Source organism: Phyllobates terribilis, unplaced genomic scaffold, assembly GCF_046119375.1.
Source record: "Phyllobates terribilis strain yellow unplaced genomic scaffold, ASM4611937v1 Scaffold_9__5_contigs__length_417890890, whole genome shotgun sequence".
Taxonomy (NCBI): Eukaryota; Metazoa; Chordata; class Amphibia; order Anura; family Dendrobatidae; genus Phyllobates; species Phyllobates terribilis.
The window spans coordinates 284,223,663-284,243,417 of NW_027362769.1; the positions used below are offsets into that span (position 1 = coordinate 284,223,663).

The following is a 19,755-nucleotide window of genomic DNA, read 5'->3' on the forward strand; positions in this document are numbered from 1 at the left end:
AGTACAGTAGTTTTGGTTAATATTCAGTATGGTGGTATTATCACTACTGTGTATGTTGGTAATATTTGGTTGTGGTATAGTGTTATTTGATAGGCTACATTTCCATGATGAGTATTTAGTAAGTTTTTGATGTTGCCGATTTTCTGCAGCATTTCACACTTATGAGGTAAATTGGGTTTTTATAACATGCGTTTTTATCGCGTTTTTGATGCTGTGTTTTTTGTCTCTTTGTGGTACGTTATATTGTCAAAAAAGCTGCTTTGTTTTTGATACTTACTGGCATTTGGCTTTGACCAAACTTTATTGATACAGTCAGGGCCGGCATTAGGGGTAGGCAAACTAGGCATTTGCCTAGGACCCCTACTCCCCAGGGGCCCCCAGTGTCTACAGCAAAAATTAGATTGATAATATGAATTTAATTTTCAATGCTGAGACAGCTTAAGGAACTTCAGTGACATCACAGTCATGTAACTGTGATTTCACCACAGGTCTTGTACTCTAGGGGGACTTTAGGACCTGTGGTGACATCATGATCATGTGACCGGTCACGTGTCCGTGATGTTACCACAGGTCCTGTAATGTGCGGGAACTGAAGAAAAGGGAATTGGTAAGTATTCTATTGTGTGTGTATTATGTATTATATATATCTATATCTATATATACACACATATACAGTTGAAACATACAGTTATATGAAAAAGTTTGGGCACCCCTATTAATCTTAAGCTTAATGTTTTATAAAAATTGGTGTTTTTGCAACAGCTATTTCGGTTTGATATATGTAATAACTGTTGGACACAGCAATGTTTCTGCCTTGAAATGAGGTTTATTGTACTAACAGAAAATGTGCAATCTGCATTCAAACAAAATTTGACAGGTGCATAAGTATGAGCACCCTTATCATTTTCTTGTTTTAAATACTCCTACCTACTTTTTACTGACTTACTAAAGCACTTTTTTTGGTTTTGTAACCTCATTGACCTTTGAACTTCAGAGCCAGGTGTATGCAATCATGAGAAAAGCTACTTAAAGTGGCCACTTGCAAGTTGTTCTCCTGTTTGAATCTCCTCTGAAGAGTGGCATCATGGGCTCCTCAAACTACTGTCAAATGATCTGAAAACAAAGATTATTCAACATAGTTGTTCAGGGGAAGGATACAAAAAGCTGTCTCAGAGATTTAACCTGTCAGTTTCCACTGTGAGGAACATAGTAAGGAAATGGAAGAACACAGGGACAGTTCTTGTTAAGGCCAGAAGTGGCAGGCCAAGAAAAACATCAGAAAGGCAGAGAAGAAGAATGGTGAGATCAGTCAAGGACAATCTTCAGACCACCTCCAGAGAGCTGCAGCATCAACTTGCTGCAGATGTTGTCACTGTGCATCGGTCAACTATACAGCGCACTTTGCACAAGGAGAAGCTGTATGGGAGAGTGATGCGAAAGAAGCCGTTTCTGCAAGCACGCCACAAACAGAGTCGGCTGAGGTATGCAAAAGCACATTTGGAGAAGCCAATTTCTTTTTGGAAGAAGGTCCTGTGGACTGATGAAACCAAGATTGAGTTGTTTGTGGTCATACAAAAATGCATTATGCATGGCGTCAAAAAACCACAGCATTCCAAGAAAAACACTTGCTACCCACAGAAAAATTTGGTGGAGGTTCCATCATGCTTTGGGGCTGTGTGGCCAATGCCGGCACCAGGAATCTTGTTAAAGTTGAGGGACGCATGGATTCCACTCAGTATCAGCAGATTCTTGACAATAATGTTCAAGAATCAGTGATAAAGTTGAAGTTACACAGGGGATGGATCTTTCAGCAAGACAATGATCCAAAACACCGCTCCAAATCTACTCAGGCATTCATGCAGAGGAACAATTACAATGTTCTGGAATGGCCATCCCAGTCCCCAGACCTGAATATCATTGAACATCTGTGGGATCATTTGAAGAGGGCTGTCCATGCTCGGCGACCATCAAACTTAACTGAACTGGAATTGTATTGTAAAGAGGAAAGGTCAAAAATACCTTCATCCAGGATCCAGGAACTCATGAAAAGCTACAGGAAGCGACTAGAGGCTGTTATTTTTGCAAAAGGAGGATCTACTAAATATTAATGTCACTTTTCTGGTGAGGTGCCCATACTTATGCACCTGTCAAATTTTGTTTGAATGCAGATTGCACATTTTCTGTTAGTACAATAAACCTCATTTCAAGGCAGAAACATTACTGTGTCCAACAGTTATTGCATATATCAAACTGAAATAGCTGTTGCAAAAACACCAATTTTTATAAAACAATAAGCTTAAGATTAATAGGGGTGCCCAAACTTTTTCATATAACTGTATAAAAAGACACATACGATTGTTTTTCTCTATATGACATGAAATCAGAATAAACCTTTCCTGTTTTATGTCAATTAGGATTACCATAATTTTTAACATTTGCCAAATGCCAGAGTACTGAGAGAGAGAAAATGTTTTAAGGCATTTTTATTACTTACTGCAAAGTCAAAAGTTTACATACACTAAGATTACTATGCCTTAAAACGATTCTGGACTGCCCATATGATGATGTCATGTGTTTGGAAGCTTCTGACACACCTGTGGATGTATTTTAATGCACAACTGAAACACACTGCTTCGTTGTGTAGCATTATGGGAAAGTCTAAAGAAATCAGCCAAGATATCAGGAAGAGAATTGTGAATTTGCACAAGTCTGGCTCATCCTTGGGTATAATGTCAAGATATCTGAAGGTGCCTCGTTCATCTGTACAAACAATTATACGCAAGTACAGACAAGATGGGAATGTCCAGCCATCATACCACTCAGGAACAAGACGGATTCTGTGTCCCAGAGATGAACATGCTTTGGTTCCGACATGTGCATATCAACCCAAGGACAAAAGCAAAAGACCTTGTGAAGATTATGGCGAAAGCTGGTAACATTGTGTCAATGACACACTGAAACGAGTACTGTATCAACATGGGCTGAAATGCTTCTCTGCCAGCAAGAAGCTATTACTCCAAAAGAAGCATAAAAAAGCCAGATTAATGTTTGGAAATGCACACAGGAGCAAAGACCTTAATTTTTGGAGACATGTCCTGTGGTCTGATGAAAATAAATTGAACTTTTGGGGCATAATGACCATCATTACGTTTGGAGGAAAAATAGAGAAGCTTGGAAGCCTAAGAACACCACCCCAACTGTGAAACACAGGGATGGCAGCATCATGTTGTGGGGTTGTTTTGCTGCAGGAGGGACTGGTGCACTTCACGAAATAGATGGCATCATGAGAAAAGAAGAATATGTGGCAATAATGAAGCAACATCTCAAGACATCAGCCAGGAAGTTAAAACTTTGGCGGAAATGGGTCTTCCAAACGGACTGTGACTCGAAGAATACTGCCAAAATGGTAACAAAGTGGCTTAAAGGGGTATTCCCATCTCCAAGAGCCTATCCCAATATGTATTAGGTGTAATAATAGTAATATTAGCAAATACCTCCAATTAGAAATGTAGTATAGTATTTTTGATTCGCTATCTCTCTTACCTCATGTGCAGACATCGCAGGACCTTAGGTATCCATGGTTACGTCCACTGATAGTCACAGTTAGCTAGCTTCTAGTGGTCGTAACCATGGATACCTAAGGTCCTGCAATGCCTGCACATGAGGTAAGTGGCATAGCGAATCAAAAATACTATACTACATTTCTAATTGGAGGTATTTGCTAATATTATTATTATACCTACTACATATTGGGATAGGATATTGGAGATGGGAATACCCCTTTAAGGATAACAAAGTCTATGTTTTGGAGTGGCCATCACAAAGCCCTGATCTCAATCCTGTTGTAAATTTGTGGGCAAAGCTGAAAATTCAGGTGCCAGCAAGGCGACCTACAGTTACAGGATCAGTTACACCAGTTTTGTCAGGAGGAATGGGCCCAAATTCAGACCAACTATTGTGAGAAGCTTTTGGAAGGATATCCCAAACGTTTGACCCATTTGAGTCATTCAGTTTAAGGGCAATGGTACCAAATACTAATGAAATGTATGTAAACTTTTGACTTTGCAGTAAGTAATAAAAATGCCTTTAAAACATTCTCTCTCTCTCATTATTCTGGCATTTGGCAAATATTAAAAATTATGGTAATCCCAATTGACCTAAAACGGGAAAGGTTTATTCTGATTTCATGTCAGATATTGAGAAAAACATTCATATGTGTATTTTTATGTAGTATATGTAAACTTCTGGTTTCAACTGTGTGTGTGTGTGTGTGTGTGTATATATACAGTACAGACCAAAAGTTTGGACACACCTTCTCATTTAAAGATTTTTCTGTATTTTCATGACTATGAAAATTGAACATTCACACTGAAGGCATCAAAACTATGAATTAACACATATGGAAATATATACTTAACAAAAAAGTGTGAAACAACTGAAAATATGTCTTATATTCTAGGTTCTTCAAAGTAACCACCTTTTGCTTTGATGACTGCTTTGCACACTCTTGGCATTCTCTTGATGAGCTTCAAAAGGTAGTCACCAGAAATGGTCTTCCAACAATCTTGAAGGAGTTCCCAGAGATGCTTAGCACTTGTTGGCCCTTTTGCCTTCACTCTGCTGTCCAGCTCACCCCAAACCATCTCGATTGGGTTCAGGTCTGGTGACTGTGGAGGCCAGGTCATCTGGCGTAGCACCCCATCACTCTCCCTCTTGGTCAAATAGCCCTTAGACAGCCTGGAGGTGTGTTTAGGGTCATTGTCCTGTTGAAAAATAAATGATGGTCCAACTAAATGCAAACCGGAAGGAATAGCATGCCGCTGCAAGATGCTGTGGTAGCCATGCTGGTTCAGTATGCCTTCAATTTTGAATAAATCCCCAACAGTGTCACCAGCAAAGCACCCCCACACCATCACACCTCCTCCTCCATGCTTCGCGGTGGGGACCAGGTATGTAGAGTCCATCCGTTCACCCTTTCTGCATCGCACAAAGACTCGGTGGTTGGAACCAAAGATCTCAAATTTGGACTCATCAGACCAAAGCACAGATTTCCACTGGTCTAATGTCCATTCCTTGTGTTCTTTAGCCCAAACAAGTCTCTTCTGCTTGTTGCCTGTCCTTAGCAGTGGTTTCCTAGCAGCTATTTTACCATGAAGGCCTGCTGCACAAAGTCTCCTCTTAACAGTTGTTGTAGAGATGTGTCTGCTGCTAGAACTCTGTGTGGCATTGACCTGGTCTCTAATCTGAGCTGCTGTTAAACTTCGATTTCTGAGGCTGGTGACTCGGATAAACTTATCCTCAGAAGCAGAGGTGACTCTTGGTCTTCCTTTCCTGGGGCGGTCCTCATGTGAGCCAGTTTCTTTGTAGCGCTTGATGGTTTTTGCAACTGCACTTGGGGACACTTTCAAAGTTTTCCCAATTTTTCACACTGACTGACCTTCATTTCTTAAAGTAATGATTGCCACTCGTTTTTCTTTACTTAGCTGCTTTTTTCTTGCCATAATACAAATTCTAACAGTCTATTCAGTAGGACTATCAGCTGTGTATCCACCAGACTTCTGCACAACACAACTGATGGTCCCAACCCCATTTATAAGGCAAGAAATCCCACTTATTAAACCTGACAGGGCACACCTGTGAAGTGAAAACCATTTCCGGTGACTACCTCTTGAAGCTCATCAAGAGAGAATGGCAAGAATGTGCAAAGCAGTCATCAAAACAAAAGGTGGCTACTTTGAAGAACCTAGAATATAAGACATATTTTCAGTTGTTTCACACTTTTTTGTTAAGTATATAATTCCACATGTGTTAATTCATAGTTTTGATGCCTTCAGTGTGAATGTACAATTTTCATAGTCATGAAAAGACAGAAAAATACTTAAATGAGAAGGTGTGTCCAAACTTTTGGTTTGTACTGCATATATATATATATATATATATATATATATATATATATATATATGTATATATATAATATTACATACATGCGTATAGCTCTTGTGGTAAAGTGACTTGCTCGGCTCTTCCATTCACAAAAATACACACTCTTTAAGTGAGTTAACCCCCAGCATATAACAAGCTAGTAGAAAGCTTGTAGGTTTCAGTTCACACAGGCTAGCAGCCAGAGTGACACATACCTCCCCTCACATATAACACCAGTGACTCTGTCACATATTCCCCCCTCTGCCCAAAGCCGGTGGTTTGGGCACCTTCGGATACCATACAGGGAATTCTAGAGAGGGCATCAACGTTCCCGTGTAACTTTCTTGGCCTATGCTCCATGTGAAAGTTAAAGTCCTGAAGACCTAGGAACCATCTAGTTACCCTGGCATTTTTACCAGTCTTTTCCCTCAACCATCTCAAAGGGGCATGGTCTGACACCAGTTTAAACTTCTGGCCTAGTAGCTAATATTTTAGTGTATCTATGGCCCACTTTATGGCTAAACACTCTTTTTCTACTATGGTGTAGTTCTTCTCGCAGGACAAAAGCTTCCAGCTCAGATAGAGAATGGGATGTTCTTCCCCATTTATCTCTTGAGAGAGTATGGCTCCTAGACCAACCTCTGAAGCGTCTGTCTGGACCATGAACTCTTAAAGTCTGGTGCAACCAGGACTGGCTGCTTACACAATGCTAGGTTCAACTGTTGAAACGCGGACTCTGTTTCCTCCGTCCACTTCACCATGATTGATCTGGTGCCTTTCAGGAGATCTATCAGTGGCGCGGCCATCATGGCAAAATTTGGGAGAAACCGACGGTAATATGCCACCATTCCCAGGAACGCTCTCACCTGCTTTTTGGAGAGCGGTTGCGGCCAGGTCTGGATTGCCTCCACTTTATTGACTTGCGGCTTTATTTCGCCTCTGCCAACGACATAGCCCAAGTACTTGGCCTCCTCTTTTCCAACGACAAATTTCTTCAGATTTATAGTAAATCCCGCCTTCCTCAGAGCATCCAGAACTACCTGTAGTTTAGGTAGATGACTAGCCCAGTCTGGGCTAAAGACTACAATGTTGTCAAGGTAGGCTGCAGCATATTTGTTATGTGGGGCTAGGTCCAATCAATAGCCCTCTGGAATGTGGCTGGGGCCCCCTGTAGTCCGAACGGCATCCATCAGGTGTCGAGAAAGCAGTCTACTCCTTGGCCGTCTGGGACATGGGGATCTGCCATGTTGACGTGAGGCATTGGGTATGCGTCACACGTGGAGATCTCATTCAGTCGGCAGTAGTCATTACAAAACCTCCACACTCCGTTGGGTTTTGGCACGAGGATGATTTGGCTCGACCAGCCACTCTTTGACTCCTCTATCACCCTGAGGTCTAACATCCTCTTCACCTCGTCCGAGATCACTTCCCAGCCTGTTTCAGGAATCCGGTACGGCTTCAGATTCACGATTACATGTGGCTCTGTTAGCACGTCATGTTATACCACCTATGTATGCTCTGGTAACTCTGAGAACTGGTCACAATTCCGCTATAGCAGTTCTTGACACTGTTGCTTCTGAGCCGGCGATAGTCTCTGCTATAGTGACCTCTTCCACCTTGTCTTTGGGAGCGGCGCCCAGGCAAGGAGCTTCCACATGTTCCCGGTCCTGCCACGGCTTGAGCAAGTTCACATGGTACACTTGGTGCGGCTTTCTTTGGCCAGACTGGTGGACTTTATAATTAACTTTGTTGACTTTCTCCACCACTTCGTACGGACTTTGCCATTTGGCCAGGAACTTGCTCTCGTCTGTGCGGATTAGCACCAACACACGGTCACCGGGCTGGAACTGCCTCAGTCTCGCCGATCAGTTATAGACCCTTGCCTGGGCTTCCTGCGCTTGGAGGAGATGTGCCTTCACGATCAGCATCACTTTCACTATTCTTTCCTGCATCTGGGCAACATGTTCAATGATGCTCCGGTGTGGCGTAACCTTGGCTTCCCAGGTTTCCTTAGCGATATCCAGGAGTCCTCGTGGATGTCGGACCATACAGTATCTCAAATGGAGAAAAGCCAGTAGAGGCTTGTGGAACCTCCCTTACCGAGAAGAACAGGGATGGCAGCAGGTAGTCCCAGTCATGTCCATCCTTCTCTACGACCTTCTTGAGCATCGCTTTCGGGGTCTTATTAAAGCGCTTATTTGGCAGGTGGGGCAGAACCAACAATAGTCTAGAATTTCTTGGTAACACCCTGGCCAATAAAACTTTCTCAATATCCTCTCCTGAGTTTTCTTGACCCCTAGGTGTTCCCCCAGAACATGTGAATAGGCCATATCTAGTACCCGCCATCTGTATGGCCCTGGCACTAGCAGCTGTTCCACTATTTCACCGCCCCTTAGTTTGGCCACCCAATATAACAACCCCCCCTGAACTGCAAAGTGGGGGAACCTGGTGTCGGCCTCCGGCTTTTGAGCAACTACATTACATACAGTGACCTGGTCAAATGCCCCCTTTAAGGACACTTCCCAAACTTGAGCAGTCCCAAAGTTCTCTCCAGACACACCTAACTCAGGGAGGTTGGCCTCCTCGGTCACCGTCTCTCCCTCATCGCCAGCAAGGACGCAGAGGGAACTCATCCACTTGAGACTGCGCTCTTCCCCAGGGACCTGGCTTTTTCCCACTCTACTTAGTCCGGTTCCCTTTCGCCACAAGTCCCAAAACAAAGCAAAATCACGGCCCAGTATGACAGGATGTATCACGTCCTTAACCACCCCGACCTCGTGGGACTGAGCACCACAGTCTGTTTCCACTGTCACTGTGGCCATGGGGCAGTCCTTGGTGTCCCCATGGAGGCACCGAACGCCCACAGTTTTGGAAGGGACCAACTGGTGGGGAAGGGTATCTCTGATTAAGGTCACCAGACTCCCAGAGTCTAACAATCCAAGCACCTTTACTCCATTAATGGATATGGCACACGATTGCGACCCCTCGCCGGGTCGACAGTCCACGCTGCAGGCTGGATAAGCATTATAGGAACACCATCTGCCTAGGCTGCAGTCCATGGGCTCAGGGGACATTTGACACCGGGCGGCTACATGTCCTGGGTTGTGACACCGCCAACAGACTATATCCTTAACAGTCCTTGCGGCACCTTCAGTGGAGTGGGACGCCCCCAGTCATGGCTCTAAACCCTTTCCATGGTGAACCCGCCCCCTTTTGGATATCCCAGTATGGGGAAGTGGCTATATCCGGTTTCCTCTGGGATTTCTCAACCACCTGGTACCTTTCTATCAGGCCGATGAAGTCGTCTGCATTCTGCGGATAGTCCTGGGCAACCCAAGTCTGTACCGACTTGGGAAGGGAGTGCATGAATCTATCAATTACCACCCGCTCGACCTTCTGGGCTGGAGTGGAGGACTCTGGCTGCAACCACTTCTGAACGAGATGCAGTAGGTCAAACATCTGCGAGCAAAGGGGGTTTGTCGCCGGCATACACCCAGTGGTGGACTTGTTGGGATATCACCGCCATATTCACTCCAAGGCGTGCCAAGATCTCTCTCTTTAGTTTGGCATATTCCTTGGCATCCTGCAGTGCCAAGTCATAATATGCCTTTTGGGGTTCACCCGACAAATATGTCACCAGAACGTATGCCCACTGTTCTTGTGGAAGTCTCTCCCGATCAGCCACCCTCTTAAAGACTGTCATAAAGGCTTCTACATCATCCCCGAGGGTCATCTTCTGCATGGCCCGTCTTACCGCCTTCCTGACGTGTGAGTCATCAGTCGGCCCTGGGGGTGGGGCGATTGCTCTGCCCTGGATGGCATCTGCCAGAAGCTGTATCTGCTGTTGCTGCTCCTGCTGGTGCTACTGCTGCATCTTTTGTTTCAACTGGATCTGTTGCAGCAACAGTTTGGTCGTTTCCTGTTGATCTTGCTGCTGCTGCAGGATCTGCTGCTGCTGTAGCTCCTGGTATTGCTGTAGCTGCTCCCGATGCTGCTGCTTGCTCTGCTGGCTCTGCAAGTGTTGTTGGTGCTGCGCTTGTTGGCTTTGAAGCAGGTTTTTGAGGAGCTCCTCCATGCTGCTAGACATCTCTGGCTGGCTGACGACCTTCACCCAGGACATTCATCATTCTCTGTTGCAGGTACACATGTTCCTGGAATCTTGCCAGCACTCTCACACCAACTGTGGTAAAGCAACTTGCTCGGCTCTTCCAGAGGCAGACGCAGGACACACCTCTCGGGTTAACTTCCTGCTGGTTTATTTAGATGGCATAAGCTCCAGCAGGGTTCCACAAAAATAAACAAGCCCTCTCCGGGGGTAACGGAAAAACAAAAAGATGAAGTATAACAGAGTCCATTAGCGAGCGAGGCTTTGCCTGCTCTGGGTAGCACAGTGAAGTCTTACCGAACACCAGTCCTTCGGTGTTTCTCTCTGGCTTCACCAAACACAGCCTGGAGACTTCCCTCTTCAGACCACACACTTCAGAAAAAAAAAGTGACTGACCATTTAAACTCGCTCAGCGAGGGGAGGTAGTGTGAATGGCTTCCCACCCTCTTTGCCATTCACAAAAAACACACCCTTTAAGTGAGATAACCCCCAGCATATAACATGCTGGCAGAAAGTTTGGAGGTTTCAGTTCACACAGGTTAGCAGCTGTAGTGACACATACCTCCCCTTGTATATAACACCAGTGACTCTGTCACACTCTGTATGTGCATGCATGTATGTATATGTGTGCATTCATGTGTATGTACAGTAAATGCATGTGTGTATATGTGTAGAGTAAATGCATGTGTGTATATGTGTACAGTACATGCATGTGTATATATGTACAGTACATGCATGTGTCTATATGTACAGTACATGCATGTGTATGTACATACAGTATCTATGCATGTGCATGCATGTGTCTGTATGTATGTGCATGCATGTCTGTGTGTATGTATTACTGACTTATTTGGAGCTTTTGCATAGGGTTGGAGTTGTACTGGTGTTTAAAAATCTCCATAGGAGATAAATCAACATCCCAAACCCCAGTCTTGCACTGACCTATATTTCTGGTATTTTGCAGCCTGTGTAGTGAGGTGATGTCCTGCACTTGATTTCAGTAGGTCTTAAAATCCTCTGTGGCCTAATCACGTTTTGCTATATCCCTTTATTGTTATAATGTTTAAGATCAGGGATTTATAAGGGCCTCCTAGGGCCAGCCATCGTTGAGCACGGGCGCCATTTTGCTTTCAAGCTAGGGTGCCAACCTCTGTGGCAAGGTAGGGATACTGTGCAGGACAAAACTAGGGTGAGACAGGCACTGACTTGATTTTGTATCGAGTGTGAAACTCACTTTCTCCTTTGATTATATGTATATGATCTGATGCAGAGAACTTTTATTGTTCTCTTGTGTATGTCATTTTCTCTTAGCCATTTTGGTTATACTGTGCTTGGTTGGGCACTAAATATTTTATTGTTTATATTGGATATTTTTAAGAACTGAAATAAAGGTTACATTTTAACGGGTACTTCCTTTGATAAGCCAATCTCAACACCTTTGCCAGGTTTGACCAAATTAGGGTGTCAACCGGTCGCGTAGACAAAGCATATACAGGAGTCTGTCTGTGTATAAAGCCTGTCTGCTGGCCATATAACAGGCATGCTTTTATTACCAATTTAGGAAAGAGGACGTGAATAACGGTAACAGCGTTTATGGGTAAAAGGTCATTGCAGTAGCAAGCATATAGATTATAAGGTCAATATTCCAATTACTGATACCAACACTTATGGAACCAGACAATGTCTAAAACAGTTCCCCAAATTCGCAAAACCTACACACTGGTTATTTAAAAAAAAATTAACCTAAGCAAAAAATGAAAACCAAAGTTATTAAGCTGACTTGTAGATATAATGTGGCTTAAATGATAATAAAATCAAGCTATAAATTATTAACCATAGCAATTCCTCCCTTTATTGATAGACAATTTATCTGTCAGCTACTATCCCAGGCAATGATCGCCTGGAGGGAACTTGTCCCATTCACCAACGGACATCTTGCCTGTAAATCATATCACATATGTTTACTGGGGAAGTTCTATGATATTTTACTGGCTTGTGATGCTTGATCTTCCTTGATCCTTGCATAGTTTCGTCATAGCAAATATACCAGTCCTGATGGCTAGATACACTAGTAGTACGAACATTCCTATCCGTAGAATACCTTGCAGGATGCCCACATACAATATACAAATTCTCTGGTGTTCTCACAACAGTGTTGTTGAATAGACTAGCAATCCGTTTAGATAACAAGGTGGTGCTTAATGAATCCATCATCTTTTTCTGGTGTTGGGTGTCATTTCATGTAAAACGTGACAATAGATTTTGTTTTGAGAGTGGCATCGACCACTCCACACTGTATAATGGTGGTAGTGGACCTGTTACACTCTAAATAGTTAGCTTTAGAGAAAGGAAACCCTCTGGATCTTATCTGGATGTTACCGCAAGAGGAGAAGTTCAGCTAACAGGAGAGGTCAACACAACTGGAAGCCCAAGTCATTTCAGTCTGACTTAGAGGCCGGCCACTCCTGTTAAACCGCAACCATGGCTCTGTCATCCATGCAGCTACATGCAGACCTACAGCCTTCTCTTTTCTGTTATTCTCTAGTTTAGTAGGAAAAGTATGGTAAATTAAGTGCAGGATTTCTTTCAAAGTATATTATATTATAAATTATTAGAGGATATTCGACTATGGGTGCATATCCATCAGTTCTTAGGACGGTTGTTAGAGTCGATGTCTCGGAGCAATACTTGTTGATGCTTTATCAGCTTCTTGTCCCGGTCCTCTTTTAATCCCACATTGAGAATTAGGGAAAGGGGTACAGCTGCCATCAGCATTGTCCAAGAGCAGGGTCGTCATCTTTGTTGCTGCCGGGGTTTAAGACCTTTTTGCAGTTGCTGGCATGGATCCAAGTGTTCTTGCCTTGGAGCTTAACAGAAGTGGCTGTGGTTAGCTGTACTTGAAATGGCTCACTGTATCTGGGTTCCAGTGGTCTCCTCATATGTCTCTTGACCACAACCCAATCTCCTGGTTCCAAAGTGTGGGTGCTGCTTAGGCAGTCATAGTCTGGCATAGAGAAAACAACATGATGATAAGTAAGGCTGTCTGCCCACTATGCGTTTTTTAAGTGTTTCCGCAGCGGCAATTCTGCAGCAGAAACACTTAAACGCTTGGTAGAAGGTCTGCAATGTTCCCCAATTATAATCCGCATGTGCTGTGCACATGCTGCGGAGATTTCCAATGCGGATTATCATTGCGGAAAAATCCGCATCGCTACCAAATTTTTTGCGTAATCGCGGCGTTTTCACATTGAATTGCTTAATATCCGCATGACTACATGTGCACATGCGGATATTAAGAGATTCAATGTACGGATGGTACCCAGGTCTGGAGAAGAGGAGACTCTCCTCCAGACACGGGTACCATAGTACCTGTAAAAAAAAAAGAATTTAAAATAAAAAAATACATTCTACTTACCTTCTGATGGTCCCCGGTCTCATTAGTGATGCTCCTGGCTCCCCGGCGGCTCGCGATGGTCTAAAAGGACCTTCCATGATGTCATTTAGTCATGTGATGGGTCATGCGACCGCTGAAGTCGGTGGTCGCGTGACCAGTCACATGACTAAAGACGTCATGGAAGATCCTTTTAAACCACCGCGAGACACCGGGGAGACTGGACTCATTGGATAAGGAGACCGGGGGCCATCGGAAGGTGAGTATAATGTTTTTTTTAAATTTTTTACCATTTTTATTTTTTTTTTTAACTAACTTGGTCACACTATATAAAATCCATGCCGGTTGCATGTATTTATATAGTGTGATCAAGTTGTCAAGCACTTTCCAAGTGATGCTCAAATTGCTTGGAAAGCGCTTGACAACCCGCATTATAAAATCGCATGTGCAAAACGTGTGAGAAACGCTTGTCCCTGGCTGAAAAAACGCATGTAAAATCCGCACGCGTTTTTTCTACCAGGGAGATGCAGAAACGCTCATGAAAAATCTGGAGCATTTCTGCATCATGGGCACATAGCCTAACAGTCAGATGTTTGTGCAACTTCAGGACATATTCAGTGAGGGAACCATAGGAAGCCTGCAGCTGCCATGGGAAATACAACCCTGTCATAGGTACACTACCAAACATTATTTCATACAGGGACAGCTTCTCTCTACCCCTTGGAGTGGTACTCACTGAATACAATACAATGGGCAAGCAATGTACCCAGCACAAGTGTGTTTCTTCCATGCTCCTCTGGATTTTACTTTCAGGGTACCATTGAGGCATTCCATGTTTCCACTGCTATGTGGGTGATAGAACAGGCTTTCCATATTTTCTATCCCCAGAGTGACCATGATTTGTTTAATCAATTCCCTAGAAAAGTTTGTGCCTCTATTACTCTGTATTTTAGGGCACCCCATATCTACAAACCACCTAATTTTTCAATTTTTGTGTTAGCTTTCATTACGGCCCAAGCTTCAGGTTACCCAGACAAGAGGTCAGTCCAAAGCATGACATATTCATCAGTACCCATCTTAGGTGGCTGTATGTAGTCCACCTGCAGTCTCTGAAATGGGTAACCTGGCTTTGATGTGCATTTTTGTGGGACTCAAATAGGCCTACCAGGATTATGTTTTGTACAACCGAGACATAACCCCGCATATAAGGTTCTAGGTCATATACTGGTAACTTACACTTATGAAATCAAACAGTGTATAAAAACAGTTCCCCAAATTAGCAAGACCTACAAAATTTCTAGTTATTTTTAAAAAACGAAACTTAAAGCAGAGCAAAAATAAAAACCAAAATTATTAAGCTAACATATAGATATAATTTGCCTTAATTGATATTAAAATAAGACTATAAAATAGTAACCATAGCAGCATGTAATGCAATTCTCTGGGGAAAATCTGCACACATAACCCAGATTTGAAATACTCACCACAGGTCAGTTTACTTAGAGTAAAAAAAGCACAGTGAGCATGAGATGTCTATAAATCCCATCCACTTTGCTGGAGCTGTAAAATACTGTGCTTTTTGCCCAACGAAGATATGTAGCATCAAAAGTACATTGTGGAAGTTTGACTTTATATTGCAATACTAATATTGCTGAACTGTTAAATCTCGTACAGCTGTAATATTGGAAATCTAGGTAGTCGTAAATAGCAAGGTAATATTAGTAATACAGACCTCAATCTCAGAGGCAGGGACAGCATCGGCCTGTGTCATAGAAATGCCAGAGCTGAATTTTACTCCTAGTCTGTCCCTGCTTATTAGTGGTTTTTTTTTTTTTTAATAACATAATTTTGCGGTACTCAATCATGTATTAAAAATCTTGTGTTTTTTTTTTATTCTTAGAAAAAGTAATTTTTTGCTAGTCTCATGATTACAATAGGGCTTCTGTATTAAGTTAAAGATATACAGACGTGGACAATTTTTTGCACCATTTTGTTGAAATAAGAAAAACCCACAATGGTCACTGTAATAACTTGAAACTAGCAAAAGTAATTTTCAATTTAAATTTACTGGATATCAACTAATAAAATAAGACATTGCTTTTGAATTTTGGTTCAACAGAAAAATAAAAAAAAAACGAACTAATGAAAATGGCCTAGAGAAAAATGATGGTTCTCTTAACTTAATTTTTTTGCACAACCTTTTGAGGCAATAACTGCAAACAAACAATTTCTGTAGCTCTCAATGGGACTTCTGCGCCTGTCCACAGGTATTTTGGCCCACTCCTCATGAGCTATCTGCTCCAGCTGTCTCAGGTTTGAAGGGTGCCTTCTCTGCACTGGATATTTCCACGTTTTCTGACACTCACCAGCACATTTGGCTCCAGAATGACTTGATGGTCTTGAGATTTCATTGTACTCTACACAGATTCAAGACACCATGTACCAGATGCAGCAAAGCAGCCCTAAAACATAACCAAGCCTCCTCCATGTTTCGCCATAGATACAATGTTCTTTTCTTTGTATTGGAATAGATACACGGAACACCCCAAGAAGGGTTCCATTCTATATATATGAAGAAATTATAAGATACTTGGCACTCCAAAATATTCAGTTGAGTTTTTTCCACAACAGCATAAAAAGCCGTGTCTGATGAAGGCCATGTCTTGGGGCCGAAATAAAAAACTCAATTACATATTTTGGAGTGCCAAATAAGTATCTTATAATTTCTTTTCTTTCTATGCTTCATTTTTGCATCTGATAACATAGAGATGCAATACCATTTGTACTATCCATATCTTCAATTTGTCATCAATTTTCCTATTACAGCCATGTCAATTGAGGTTGGCTACAGTCCCATAGACTTTAAATGTTTGAATAATAAGTACAACTACAGTTATATGAAAAAGTTTGGGCACCCCTATTAATCTTAAGCTTAATGTGTTCTTAAAATTGGTGTTTTTGCAACAGCTATTTCAGTTTGATATGTGTAATAACTGTTGGACACAGTAATGTTTCTGCCTTGAAATGAGGTTAATTGTACTAACAGAAAATGTGCAATCTGCATTCAAACAAAATTTGACAGGTGCATAAGTATGGGCACTCTTATCATTTTCTTGTTTTAAATACTCCTACCTACTTTTTACTGACTTACTAAAGCACTTTTTTTGGTTTTGTAACCTCCTTGAGCTTTGAACTTCATAGCCAGGTGTATGCAATCATGAGAAAAGCTACTTAAAGTGGCCACTTGCAAGTTGTTCTCCTGTTTGAATCTCCTCTGAAGAGTGGCATCATGGGCTCCTCAAAACAACTGTCAAATGATCTGAAAACAAAGATTATTCAACGTAGTTGTTCAGGGGAAGGATACAAAAAGCTGTCTCAGAGATTTAACCTGTCAGTTTCCACTGTGAGGAACATAGTAAGGAAATGGAAGAACACAGGGACAGTTCTTGTTAAGGCCAGAAGTGGCAGGCCAAGAAAAACATCACAAAGGCAGAGAAGAAGAATGGTGAGATCAGTCAAGGACAATCCTCAGACCACCTCCAGAGAGCTGCAGCATCAACTTGCTGCAGATGGCATCACTGTGCATCGGTCAACTATACAACGCACTTTGCACAAGGAAAAGCTGTATGGGAGAGTGATGCGAAAGAAGCCGTTTCTGCAAGCACGCCACAAACAGAGTCGGCTGAGGTATGCAAAAGCACATTTGGAGAAGCCAATTTCTTTTTGGAAGAAGGTCCTGTGGACTGATGAAACCAAGATTGAGTTGTTTGGTCATACAAAAAGGCGTTATGCATGGCATCAAAAAGACACAGCATTCCAAGAAAAACACTTGCTACTCACAGAAAAATTTGGTGGAGGTTCCATCATGCTTTGGGGCTGTGTGGCCAATGCCGGCACTGGGAATCTTGTTAAAGTTGAGGGGCGCATGGATTCCACTCAGTATCAGCAGATTCTTGACAATAATGTTCAAGAATCAGTGATAAAGTTGAAGTTACGCAGGGGATGGATCTTTCAGCAAGACAATGATCCAAAACACCGCTCCAAATCTACTCAGGCATTCATGCAGAGGAACAATTACAATGTTCTGGAATGGCCATCCCAGTCCCCCGACCTGAATATCATTGAACATCTGTGAGATCATTTGAAGAGGGCTGTCCATGCTCGGCGACCATCAAACTTCACTGAACTGGAATTGTTTTGTAAAGAGGAATGGTCAAAAATACTTTCATCCAGGATCCAGGAACTCATTAAAAGCTACAGGAAGCGACTAGAGGCTGTTATTTTTGCAAAAGGAGGATCTACTAAATATTAATGTCACTTTTCTGGTGAGGTGCCCATACTTATGCACCTGTCAAATTTTGTTTGAATGCAGATTGCACATTTTCTGTTAGTACAATAAACCTCATTTCAAGGCAGAAACATTACTGTGTCCAACAGTTATTACATATATCAAACTGAAATAGCTGTTGCAAAAACACCAATTTTAAGAAAACATTAAGCTTAAGATTAATAGGGGTGCCCAAACTTTTTCATATAACTGTATAATAACAGGAACATCAGGCTGTTTGGAGATGGTTTTATATCTTTTACCTTTTTGTTTATATTATGTGTGTCTATCATTTTCTTTAAAATATCTCCTTAGCTTACATCATAATCACCTCACTTTTGATGGCAAACACTACCTCCAGGTGCAGGGGTGTGCTACGGGGTGTTCTTGTGCCCCATCGTATGGTTGCCTGAATCTGGGCTTGTGGGAAGAAATTATCATATACCGCAGCCGACTGTTCACCCATATGATGGAATGACTGTGGTATATTGATGACATAATGACATATTTATAGTCAGGGGTGAATCAGAACTTTTTTAAATTTATGGATCGGATAAATGATAACCAATCAAATCTTGGTTTTACTTTCACCTACAGTCCAAACCATATTACTTTTGATTCTTGAAATTTTTAAGAAACAAGACAAACTGTATAAGAATACCTTCAGAAAACCCACTGTGGAAAAGTCTTGGCTGCTCGCTCAAAGTCATCACCCCATGCTCTAATTAAGGGCATTCCCATAGTGCAATTCTTGCAAATACGCTGGAATTGTTCAGTTGATGCAGATTTTTTTTCCATGAGTGCGAGCAATTGTTAAATCGTTTCAAGAAAAGGGGTTAAAGTAAAAAAATGATTAAAAAACTAGAAATTTTGACAGACAAAACTTTCTATGTGAGAATCTTGAGAAAAAAAAAAATAACAATAGAAAGTCCCATTGGGGAGTGTGGTTTATTCCCGCTGAATTTTTTCATTGGAATTTTTTAAATAACATTCTTTCCAACAATTGGATATATTTAACTCTATGTGATGAAATTAAATCCTTGGTAGGAATTTCCCAAATTTGGTTGCAAGGAGGGTACTCAATTTGGGTGACCTCTTTGTCAATAGTGAGTATGTAAGAAAAATCATAATAATCCATTTGGTTTGAAAGACCCTCCACTTGAAATGAATAGATGCGTGGGATGCTTTTACTGTAATTATGTTATGAAATCCAAAATCTTTGCGGATTCCTCTGGTCAAAAAACATTTTTTGTCAAAAACATTTTTGTCATTAATTTATATTGTGTAGAATGTTCTCGGATTTTTTGCTAAGATCAAGTGTAGTATCTTTCGAAAAGTTGGCTAAGTGAAGGCCGCCCTAGTAAATTGATACAATGCACACTGGGTTTGGTGTGCTTTCTAGTACGCTGGGTGGCTTATATAGTCATCCGGTGGAAAGCATGACCCCACAAGATCAACTCCATTAGGCAGGGTAACATTGAATGCCCGAAGTGACCCTGAGGGGCCTTTACTCACTGGGCCTGGGAAACCCACTTGAGTTTTCGGCACATTTCTACTAGCACTTCACATTTTCATCCTTTCAGCACACACCCCTTTCCTGGCCTTTTGGCTAGGATGGGTGAATTTTTTAATTCCCGGTTGAAGGTCCGGTCAGTATTACCACTGTAAAACCTTCACTGTTTATTTTTATATATTTTTTTCACTGTATGTCACCCTTTGCCCGTATGTCCACTGTCACCAGGATTTGTCAGGATGCGGTTCCCTCACGGGTTCCACTCTTGGCAGATCTAGAAGTGAGCGAGTGCCAATTGGGTTCCACTCCACCTTGAACCCTGGCTTTCCTTTTTTGGGAGGGGAGCTGACACTTTATGGCTCTCAGTTCTTGCTTGGGAGGGAACTCGGGCAGATGCTGGAAGCGAGATTGGGGGCTCACCTGGCTTCGGCTAGCGGATACCATTTGTCCCTGACCCTCTCTGTGGCCTTATGGCTCGGAGAGACGGGGAATGGTTA

At 42.2% G+C, this 19,755-nt stretch overlaps 1 protein-coding gene across 3 annotated transcripts in view; it reads left to right on the plus strand.

Moving 5' to 3' along the window:
* PMS1 (PMS1 homolog 1, mismatch repair system component) overlaps positions 1-19,755 on the plus strand; it is a 381,942-nt gene that overhangs the window by 233,715 nt on the left and 128,472 nt on the right. The gene's annotated exons all lie outside the window — the stretch shown is intronic.